General features: G+C 37.2%; 1 long non-coding RNA gene across 2 annotated transcripts; it reads left to right on the forward strand.

Annotated features, from left to right (window-relative positions):
- The first annotated feature begins 724 nt into the window (after positions 1-724).
- Positions 725-2,384, forward strand: LOC131699689 (uncharacterized). 2 transcript variants are annotated; one of them, XR_009308263.1, is made up of 3 exons: positions 725-955; positions 1,161-1,568; positions 1,821-2,384. It is a non-coding gene; the product is annotated as an uncharacterized LOC131699689 (long non-coding RNA). The 2 variants fall into 2 exon arrangements; XR_009308262.1 differs by lacking the exon at positions 725-955 and having other exon boundaries at positions 962-1,568.
- The last annotated feature ends 9,446 nt before the right edge of the window (positions 2,385-11,830 follow it).

The following is an 11,830-nucleotide window of genomic DNA, read 5'->3' on the forward strand; positions in this document are numbered from 1 at the left end:
ACAGTTCATTTCAAGATGAAGAACAGCTGTCATTATTAAGATAGTGACTGCAGTTCCCGTCTTGCTATTGTTGGCTTGTTTTGTGTTTTCCAGGGTTACTCCATATTCATGGGGCTGTTACTGGCTCACAGAGCGACTGCCTGAGATGTGTTATTGAGCAGTTAAAGAAACAGACTTACCAGGAGGAAACAATCAACCACCAGCAGATTGTCTGGATGGGAGCCTGATTACTCTGATTGTCTATGCTGTCTAAGCAGATAAACACTTCAGTCCTGATTGTTAGTCTGATAGTCTTGGCAGGTGGGCCAAATTTATTAAGGTCTTTAAACCAAAAAGTAATTTTCTCTTTTTTTTTGTAAAACTTTTCCAATACTGGATACAATTTTACAAAGTTAGGTACAAACTTCACCTTCAAAACACTTTAATGATCTCATGTACTGTATGCATTTTTACGCTATATTTCAAAATGGGATGTAGTGCCGCAACAGAACGCACTGGACCTTTTCTTAAGAGCTGCCATTCCACATGCTGTGGTTCAAAGGTCATAGCCACCCACTTTTTTTAAAGGTACCAAATCCTGTGGTATGATATCTATTTCCTTGGCAGGGGAAATGTAAGTTCCTTACATGCCGGTTTTTATCAGCTGCTTCCCAGGGTTTCTGTCAAAGGGGAGATTACGATTTCCTTCTCTTGACTAACGGTATAAATATTAAAGCCACGGTGCTGGTGCATTCCAGGCCCCCTGTCTGTCACAATGACGAACTTGTTTTGATGCAGCAGAGCAGGAAGGCGAGAGGCACGGAGCTCTGCTTAATGATCTGACATCACACATTGATCACAGCAGCCAGCAGAGGAGATCACTGTATCCTGAGCCCCTGAGAAACATGAGGGAGGACTCCAGCTCTCAACTCACATAAATCATCTCGCCTGGTGCTGCCCAAGACATGAGCAGGGGGTGAGAAGTTATCATTTGTGTTCTTCCATTCTTTATGTAGGTCTCTCATGTATCATTTTGAAATATTCATTAAAAAAGAAATAGGTTAAAGAATGCATGTCTTTCAGGTGGTTCCTAGAGAGTAACATGTTTTCACCATCTTTAACACTGTCTTTCTTGTCCTTAAATAACCATTTACTTCCCTAACGGACAACATGTTTTTCAGCTAGTGCCCTGCTTTGACCCTGAGGACAAGGTAAAATGACCTAGGAAATGCAACTCTAACAAACTACAGGAGAGTAAAGCATGCAAATTGAAAGTTTTCTTCAACCTAACATGATACCTGCTTGTAGTTCCTTGTTCTGGTAAATAAAACTATCTCCATGGTTACAAGTAGTGGCCTGGACTATGACCCCCCAGGGATGTTGTATTGTTTTTTGCAATCAGTTTGACATTTATACCGTGTAAGATGTAGAAAACACAGAGAAATGGATACTAAACATTAAATGGTATTAAGGTAGTATAACTATAGATGCTACTGGAAACCAACAGAGGTCTTTTGTGTCATTTACTGGAAAGAGGAAGACCAAAAGAGACTGCTCCTAGGGTTACCACAAGACTCCATGCACACCAGGTAAGTTTGGCAGTTTATGCTTTTCAACTCACATTATAATACATTCTGGTATATTTTAACTATCTCAGGTACCTTTCACAGCAGGACTACACTTACCAGAATGCATTGCGGTGTATATTTTCTTTTAAAATGAATCAGCAGTGGGTGTGTAGTGGGAAAAGCCTGTTCCACAGACAGTGGTAGTCCACGTCTGATTGGGTGATTTTTGATTTTATGTCTTAACTTCTTTTTTTTGATTTTTTTTTAAAAAAGCTGGCCAGGAAAAGATTCAAGATGTTCCTCTTTGTGTGTTAGACTCGCCCTGGTTGGAGCGGACGGTTGCAGAGAATCAACTGCGCGATTAAGCGATTGTACGCGCTGAGTTCGAAAGCACCCGTTTGCGAGATGTTGTGCATTTTGGGTATCCATAGCGGTGAGATGTCTGTAGCAGACAGCCCTTTTTCTGGGAACTCGGTTTTGAAAGAAAGCTCCGCTGCCATCCCTGACTCTAAGGGCAAGCCTTTATTTCACTTTTATGTTGAGCACTGTTTGTTTAGTTTTTTATGTCTGTGTGTGAACCTCCTATCTTGTCTAGTGCTGTGTGCATGTGTCTGAGTACCAGAAAGAAATGAAACAAGGTATTCTTGCTCTAAAGGACTTGCTGCTATATTAAACTATGTAACAGTGTAATGCCTGAGAAAGAAGGACTGAACCATTGAAACAATGTATCGAATTGAAGTATTTGGCTGAAACATTGTAACTAACAGACAGCACTAAGTTTGTGCAATATGAGAATTGAAACAGAATTGTGTTTTAAATAAATGTGATTATTTTATATCCCTGGCATTTTTTTGTGTGTTTTGTGTTGTACTTGGTCAAGACCTTATCCTTTGGCCCAAATAAAATAACATGTTGCTAACAACCTAAAATCTTTAACTTAATCTGAAGGTAGTGCCTTAGACCACTACCATAAATTATATTTTAAACCCAGCCTAGCCCTCGCTACAAATGCAACTATAATGAGTTTCTGGTTTTCAAGCGGTCACCTACTGGATGAGATCCAGCTGCTACCAAGGGAAAACTGTTTACTTCACAAGGTCAGAGCATATTTCACAGGAGCCTGATTGCTGACACCCATTCCTCTCGGCCCTGTAATGTACCTAAACCTTTTTCACACTGGGAGCCAAATCGTTTTCTATTTTCTTTGGACAAAATCCCCAGAGTGTTGTAGTCGGCACCTGCTTATTAAAACACTGTATATCAATGTTTAGCAAATGGTGTAGAGATATCCTCCTGCTATATACACAGTGAGAGTCATACAGTAAATACCTGCAGATTTTATATGTTCACCATTAGCTTACAAGGCAACAGTTATCTTGTGAAAACCCAAACATGGCATACTACACCTATAACACTAGCATACAAACATGGTTCAGATTACCGTAGGCAAACCCTGTCACATTATCATTGGTTTCAATTTGAATGGCCTTTAGACCAACTCAGCTACAACCAAACAGTTGAAACATTTCACAGGGAACTAGAGAATTCCTATTTCTTTCACTTCATTATTGTACTTATGAAGCGATTTAATAAAAGTATTATTAATGGAAGTACATTTTAATGTATCCATATTATTATATACCTGAAATCTCTCCTCAGGCATGTTTATTTACAAGAGTCCTTCTTTGTGTTGCTTCCCTCAGTGTTTATTTTAAAGAGAAACCCTTTTCTATCATTAATCATTATGCTGTACACACCAGCTTACAGGCACACTCTGCGGTTGAGAAGAGAATGTTCTTTTTTACAGAAATGTGAGAATGTGTCACCGCAGAGTCAAGCTCTCAGTATTAAGAGGTTGTGAGTATGCGGTCCGTTACTGTCCTTCTGGCAAGTGTTTGAACTGACCAGCATCTCTGTAAAAACTCCCACCAGCTGTAACTGTATAAACTGAGCATGATGCTGTATGCTTGGTGTTAATTTAAAAAGGCGAGACTGACTGTAAATGCTGCTTTTACATTTGACTTTTTTTTTGTTGTTGAAGTAGCTCAAAGGGTTACAGGACCCCCTGCATAGTTCACAAGAAACACATAACTTAACCATTGCTGTATCCAATGTTATCCCTCTCTCAATCGCAGCAGTGTATATTTTCAACATAATCCCGGTTGTTTTGATATTTTTATTCACACATTCACCAGAGAAAGACATTTTTTCTTCTAATAAATATCGCAGTGTATCCAGTTCATGCTCCCTCCTGCAACAATGCTGGTGCACTGACTGGAATGAGTGGTGTATTGTGGGAACAGAAAAAAATTGCAGTAAGGAGGATGATCTGGATGTATTCCACTGTTGAGTTAATAAAAAAAAAATTCATTAGAGTCGGCAACGTATTGAAACATTATATAATGCTGCAATATGGACGACATGGAATGCATCAAAGGTTTCATGTGCACACCGCAGGGTGTTCTTTTATACTTTGAAATATACACAATACTAGCTGTAGAGCTCTTTATGCCATACTTCTGGCACATCATTTTCTGGATTTGTTCAGCACTGCAATAACATTTAAAACGGTTACCAAATTAATATGCAGCCAATGCACTTGTTTGTATCTGCAAGAAAAGCCTCTGCATTAGCGTATCAATCTGCCTTATTAAAAGCCTCTTGTCTGGAGTGTTTTATGCAACACTGAAAAATGTTGTTTTTCGCTTCACCTGCTTGCATTAACAGTGCATTTCACCCCCCGTTTGACAGAACACATTTATACCTGAGTCACTACCCAAATCAATTACAGTCAAACCTATGGATAACAGCTCCAGGGGCTGTCAATGGTGCTTATGGAGAGAGCTTGTTATATTTCTGCATTTCTACTAAATCTAGGAGCTGGTATCAGAATTTAACAGATTTTACAGCCAGATTCTGTAGTCTCTGCATTCTGTCATCTGCTGCAACTACCATTTTGTTTTTTCCCCGCAATATAGAAAATATACTATATTTTATATTAACGATTACTGTAAAAATGGCCCCATATTATACTTGTAAAGTCGTAGATTTTGTTGGGGTAGATCAGTATTTTCACATGCCTGACTGGGCCAAAGTTTGGGTGTAAAATGGTAAATACTGACCTACAGTTTTTGTAAAACCTGGGCATTTTTCAGTAAATATCAGTAAAAACTGAAAACATGATTACAAAACATCTTTTGAAAAGATTGTTTAAATTAAAGGTGATCTGAAAAATAAAATCAATCAGAATGGTTTTGTAACTGCATGGAACACAAGGGTTTAAGTTGAGCCACATCATGATGGTTCTACACCACTCAAAGACGATAAACTCTGCTGACCACCAGAGCTGCGTACCAGTAGCAAATAAGTGCGCACACAGGGTCTATTTTAACAGTGTAATATCTAAATACAACTGGCCTGAAATTTCTAAACCTGTTTTTTTTTCACAAACCTCATTTCGCTGCATTATTATTATTATTATTATTATTATTATTATTATTATTATTATTATTATTATTAAAATAGGTCAAACACATCATCAATCCAGTAAATCTGAGCGGATGTAATAGGTATTTTCACTGCTGCAATCATTATTTTCAGTTGGTTTAATTCTCAGGCACAGGTTTACATCAATTGAATTATTTGCATACACAGGTTTATTAACTAAATGTAATACACTGTTGTTGTTATACTATTTAGTACATGCACTTAGAACACAATTCAGTGATTGTGATGATGGTACTCCATACATTAACATGTTATTTTCCATAGCCTATAAGTTTGCCGTAAGTACGTGAATTTAAATAATCATAAGTGTAAGAATAATGTACTCTACCTACAATGTTGCCACGAAATCCGCGTGTTCAGATTTCTTTTACGTACTCTTATGAACTGCTCAGCATACACTCTTATCTCAGGGGAGACATTAGGAGGACAGAGGTGTTATTACTCCTAGTGGGATATAGTTCGTGCTCTGGACCCGCAGTATATCCAGATGACTAATATAGAACTCAAGAAATTGACAGACTCATGTATTTAAAGTTTTTTACGAATCGGAGTATGATCAGTACTCGTTCGGTTTATTAACGGTTAAATATTGGATAGAGTAGCTACAGGCTACGCCGTATCCCCAGCTGAAAGACACACTGGGCAGTCCAGTGTCTTAACAGATATCAACGTTAACACTTTAATAAATGTATATATGTGTTAATCAAGGCCGACAAGCAGGCCAAGAACACGTCATCTAAAGTACCCATTGGTCTATTTCAGCACATTCAACAAAACTCCCTCTTATTTCTAAAACATAGCGTGAGTCCCTTATGGCAATACATGCAATACATGTGAGATATAATAATAATATTAATTGCTTAATGCTTACCCTTTAATATAAATCGTAAAAGGATATGGCTGTCTTCACCAGGCAAATGAAACTGAATTCAATCAGCTCAATTGTGTAGGTTTGCAAAAGATGGACCACCTTGCCCTGTCTGGGATGAGTGTGGTACTCCATTGAAATTACTCTGGAGTTAAATAGATTTTTCGTCTCATTGGAATACATGGGACGCCTCAATTAAATCCAATCATTAATCAGGTGGGACAGTTCTTATCCATTTTACAAATAATAGTTTTCAAAAGATCCAGACTAACTTTTCAGAATTAATAGGTGTCATGTACTCAATAAATTCAAAACTTCACATTTGTTTCAACTCTTATGATCTCATTTCTTTGCTTTCCTCCGAGCCCCTCCTTTATCTGAAATCTTAAGTGAACTAAGGTTCCCAGGATCTTGGTTTATAATATAATATAAAAACACTACTGCATGCAAAACACTAATTTTATATGTGTTATATATGAGAGATGTTCTTAATATGTGACATCATCTTCTAAGTGATTATATTATGCTAAATTAAAGGTATGTGTTTCTTTTAACTTCATATTGTTTCATCATTTTGTTAATGAGTCAGTTTTGATTCCATATACCATTGAGTATTTGACACAAGTTTGTCTCATACAATATTCAAGTCATTTAGTTTCACTAAGTTTAAGTGGTAATAGTTTTCATTACAATTATTTATCCATTAAGAGATGCACTGACCAGGCTCTGACCTGTACCTCTCTGGGAATATGTTACTGCTAGCAGTTTCCACAGTCTCTTGTTTTTTCCAAGGTCAGAGTCTGTGCAAACACTTTTTAGATTTATGGCCTATAAAGGTCTGTTAAGCCATAATTTTTGCATATTATTTCAAGATATATTCTTATCTGTGCTAAACCACTAATTCCATAAACCTTACCACTCCATCTCTATGAGGCTTGCAGCTCTGCTGAAGTGGAACCCAAGGACATTCCTTCTTTCTAGATAAGAAGAGAGGCCCTGGTTTCACTGTAGCAATTTCAAATCACCACATTATAAGGAATCCATCTACCATCATTAGACAATAGTATAGTGGATTAATAACAAGGTACATTATAGTATATTATTACAAACTTAACACAAAAACATAACACAACGCCTTTTAACTTCTATACTTCAATGGATATCATAATGTCTAGAAGTCTTATTGTTCAATAGAAAGAAGAATAAACTTGTACCATTTTCCCATTTAAGCAAATCGAATACTGCTCCAGGTTTTAATCTTCTTATCACTACAGCAAGGTCGTGAACAAGCAATAATACTTGTCAGTTTTAAATAATATGTTTTCTCATTATAGCAAATACTTAAAACATATTATTAATCTTATGAAATAACTGTTATGAACTATAAACAGTGTCAATTAGCACTGAACCTGTTTCATTATAAGATAATCTTTCAGTTAATTTACCTCTGTTTATCAATTGCTATAATATTATTTAAATCCAAATATAGGCCAGTATAACTGCATTCAACTAGGCTTGACCCTTCTCGTTGTTCATACAAAATCCAGCCGAAACAGGATTTTTTCTCAAGACCTCTGGATTGTTAGTTAATCTTTTGGTCATAAAGAGTCTTTTCTTATCTTGTGTTTTTCTTGACATAAATTTGTAGATTAATGTTCACTTTTAGCCGGAATGGTGCTTTTTATCAAGCGTCATGCTTTCTGAAGATAAGATATACTTGTGGTAAATCGTTCATTATATATATTTTCTTGGGATTCTCAGACCACTAAGTACTTAATTGAATACATGTGTAATTCCATACAAGAGAGGACAGGCCCCTTTATCCAAAGTTTAGCATCACAGGTGTGAGATGCCATCTTCCTCACTTCGTACCTACAAGATACTTGGACACGCTTAGCTGGGACACCTTCTACACATTCCAATTTACCTAGATGAGCCAATTTCACTAAATGACCTCCTTCACAATTTATGCGTTCAATCCTCTTAATATCCTTTGGATCTACATTTAGATGAGAGAAAGAAATTCCTTCAGAATCATTACATTCAAACAATATTCTACAGTGTTTAGCTAAATGACTACAAGCTGGACAAAGTTTGGGCCCAGTCACTGATGTCTTGCTTTGGCACATATTACATGCACACATAACAAGGATTATGTTTCAATTTGTGTGTCAGGGTTAATTCTGCACCATGTACAATAGTTCTGGATCTGTACACATTGTTACTATACATTCCCTTCTGTTCGCACAGAGTCACTTTGCGAGGTACGCCTTCCATCCAGAACACTGAAGGAGGCCAAAACTCACTGTTATTCATATTTTCTGGTATCCAATTACTGTTCTGCCTCACATCATCAGTTGGCAGACACAATACAACTGAATCTGATTCAATTGATGAACCAACAGCTGTAGCTACTGAGATCCTCCATGCAAAAGGAGTCAATATTTTACTGACCAGCCTAGCTGATTCAGCGTTACTTGCGACAATGTACTGTAGTTCATGTATTTTGAAGTGTATCAGATTCATGTAAGGGCGTAGGCAACAATCACTTAAATTTTACAGTGAAAGGACTTTAACATTAGGCAACAAAAGAAGCTCTTCAGTATGCAGTATAGTCTCTTGAACCAGTGAAACCAGTACTACCAAGTCTTAAACCAGTCCTGGTCATTGCTGGAATTTCTAATCAGGGAATAATAGCATAATTACTTTATCTACACATTTCTATTGGCACTTACAACAGCACTGTAGTTTAGATTTAATTCCATATGGATATAAATGATACAATATAATATCAAATATTCTTGATCTGTGTCCATGACCACATGTAGAACATCAAATGAAATGGTCACCATTGAGTTTGTGGCCCATTTACTGTATTTTTGGAAATGGTTAAATGAAAATCAGCAGAACTATCAATTGTCAAATATAATGACCATTGATGTTTAGAAACCCGGACATTTCCACAGAATTCTGCAGAAAGCAATATCAATTCTGTATCCTGTCGATTTTCGACATATATCTCTATAGGGGACTTGTATGAAGGCATCTTGTGAAATGACCGCTGCATCAGGAGTGAGAGCGGGTACTGTATCTGAAGACCTGTTCTACTGACCTTGAGGATAAAATCATGAAACCAAGCTCTAGCCCTAAAAAGGCAATTCCACAAGCAATATCCACAAGCGATAACCAGTGTAGGGCAGATCATTGCACAGGTTGGATCAAGTGCTTTGCACCCTCCTGGTGGAATCCCATTTAGATGAAAACATTTTTGAAACAGACAATTGATCCCTCATATGGTTTTCACGCCACTTACTACTAGAGCATATCCCAAGTAGTCTTCCTCCCACTGTCAAAATAATTGGTTCCACTTCAGCAGGAATCACAGACTAAGGTATTATATGGACTGCCACTATTTCCCCTCTATTTGAAATTAATTGAGTTGATCTTAAACATGAGATATTGTGATACAGATTTATTTTTGCTAAAAGTTCTGTTTTTAATTTGAGAATGAATAACATGCAAGTTAATATGTAAAGTTGCTCAAATTCAGTTTGGTCTGGGTCTGCTGCTGATGGAAATGAACAGGACTGATTTAAATGGCTTTTGGTCCAATTGGCTTTAGAAGCTTTCAAACAGGACAGCCATAGCAATGAAGGGCCAATCTAGAAATCTCTGTCCTTCCATCACAACCCTGGGGGACAAAGCATATCTAGCATTTACCCCATTAAGAGCGAATAGTGTTGTGTGAAAGACAAGAGGACACTGCAGCATTAGTAGAATAAAAAAAAACACACACAAGAAGCTTTAGTGTGTAGTGTGTGTTTGTGTGTATATGTGTGGGGGAGGTCTTGTAGATTGTACAAGATTGTGTTACACTATCTACTGGATGTTTCACAGAGATGTTTCTCAGGGCTTTTTTTCAATTGATTACTATTTAAAGATCAATTTACTGACAGGAAAGCTGAAGCTATCATGAAACAGCTAACAAATACATTCACATCTGTTGTTAAAATGACAAAAACTAAAAGCATGGTAAAGCACCATGCCAAGGTCGCTTCATTTTGAAAGTGTTTCCAGTACAGTGTATCAAAATAAAAACAAACTCGCTTTGATTGCCTGGGCTTCAGCTGATCTTGTGGATGGTATTAATAACCTCCTCATAACAAAGAATGCCTTGCTTGAGCAAATCTTCCACTTCATCATTTCTGTAATACGCGTTTAAAACCTACAGTGTATTCCACAGAGTACAGGGGGTGAAGAAACACAGGCGTTGGACTTGCCCAACTATAGTCATATAGTTTTATGATGCAAACGTCCATTCTCAGGAGACTTCCCTGATCTTGCAGGTTACAACATTAGGTCACCAAAATGGTTCTGGGAATTACAGCCTAGACAGCAGAGCACAGCTGAATACAATTCCCAGACTGCTTGACCAAAGTGCCCCTGCTCTGATCTAGAGAATCAACAATTATCCTTTGATGAACAAATAGGACCAGCGAGTGAATTATTCTGTTATTCAGCACTAAAGCACACCAGCAACACCGCCGTAGAATAATAAAAAGCCTTTTACACCACTAACATGATGAGGACAATAACAAAGGCAATTCCGCAGTCAAACATGATCAAGCACTGCTGCACGTGAAGAGCTGCAAATCCACCCAGAAAGAAATCCAGCCTGACCCTACTTCAAGAAGCATTTCCATGGTAATTACAACATTAACATTAATTGTGGCGTGACCATTTGGAGGAAAGATTATACCATTATGTCGCAGAGCATGCAGCTTTACCAGTACATATCCCATTGCAAGGTAATAAATATAAATTTCAAATTTGCTGTTAAATTTCAGACTTGCTGTTACATTATTTAGGGTCTCTGTTTTTGTTAAACAAGCAAAGGTACATGAAGGCATGCCTAACCCTAACCACAAAACAGGTGCTAATTTAACACAGTGGTAAATGCTTTGTGAATATGGTTAACAAAAGGCTAAACTATGTAGCAGACAACAATTATTTTCATGTCGAGTGTGGTTATGGGCTACTGCAGTTTCGGGAATCTTAAAATAAATGAAATAAACATTGGTAGTATTGAGATCTTTCTGAAAGGGTTCAAATGCAGCTTTGGCATTTGCTGTATTCTGGTGTTCCAACACACTCCTGAACATGAACACACTCTGTATGAATGTCTATTTGAATAATGCAGGGGTTGAAGTGTTACGAACATTGTCTTTTAAACCTCTAAAGCCTCCTGCCTATCTCTTGACAGGTTGAGTTTTCATTTTTATTCAATGTATTACCTCTAATGGGCAAATATTGACAACAGCTCTGAAATAAAGGCCAGTCTAGGGCAGCTAGAGAAGGTTTTATCTTTTATTGAATAGACAGAAAGTCTGAACACATTCCTCACGAGAGATGAGCTGCTCGCCAGATCAATGAATTTAAATCCTTTGATTAATATCAGATTTACTCCAAAAGAAAGCTTGAAGGTCTCAGAGCATAAAGTAATTGCCAGTTACCGGCAAATTCAGAACTTATGCACTTGTGTAATTGATCAGCTTCAGCTAAAGGGTTGAGTTAAAATAGCACACAGTTTAACGATAGTAAATACTGTACTGTACTTATATAGTTCTGTCTTTGCTGGTCAAACTAAATGAATCTGAAAACACAGCTGTCAGTACCTACGTTTTATATTCAATTGTGATACTTCTTTCAAAGCTGCAAGGCAATGACAATTTAATTATACTCTTTATATAGTTTGAAATGCGTCATGTAAACCTCCCGGTATAGAAGAGAAGTATAAAATTAATTAACAAGTCCACTCTTCAAATGAAGCGGTGAAGTTGGCCTTTCACTTTTGAAATGCTATACAGAAAATGTCGTGGAATATATTATGAACTCATTTTAATTATTT

The sequence above is a fragment of the Acipenser ruthenus genome, chromosome 23, assembly GCF_902713425.1.
Source record: "Acipenser ruthenus chromosome 23, fAciRut3.2 maternal haplotype, whole genome shotgun sequence".
Classification (NCBI taxonomy): Eukaryota; Metazoa; Chordata; class Actinopteri; order Acipenseriformes; family Acipenseridae; genus Acipenser; species Acipenser ruthenus.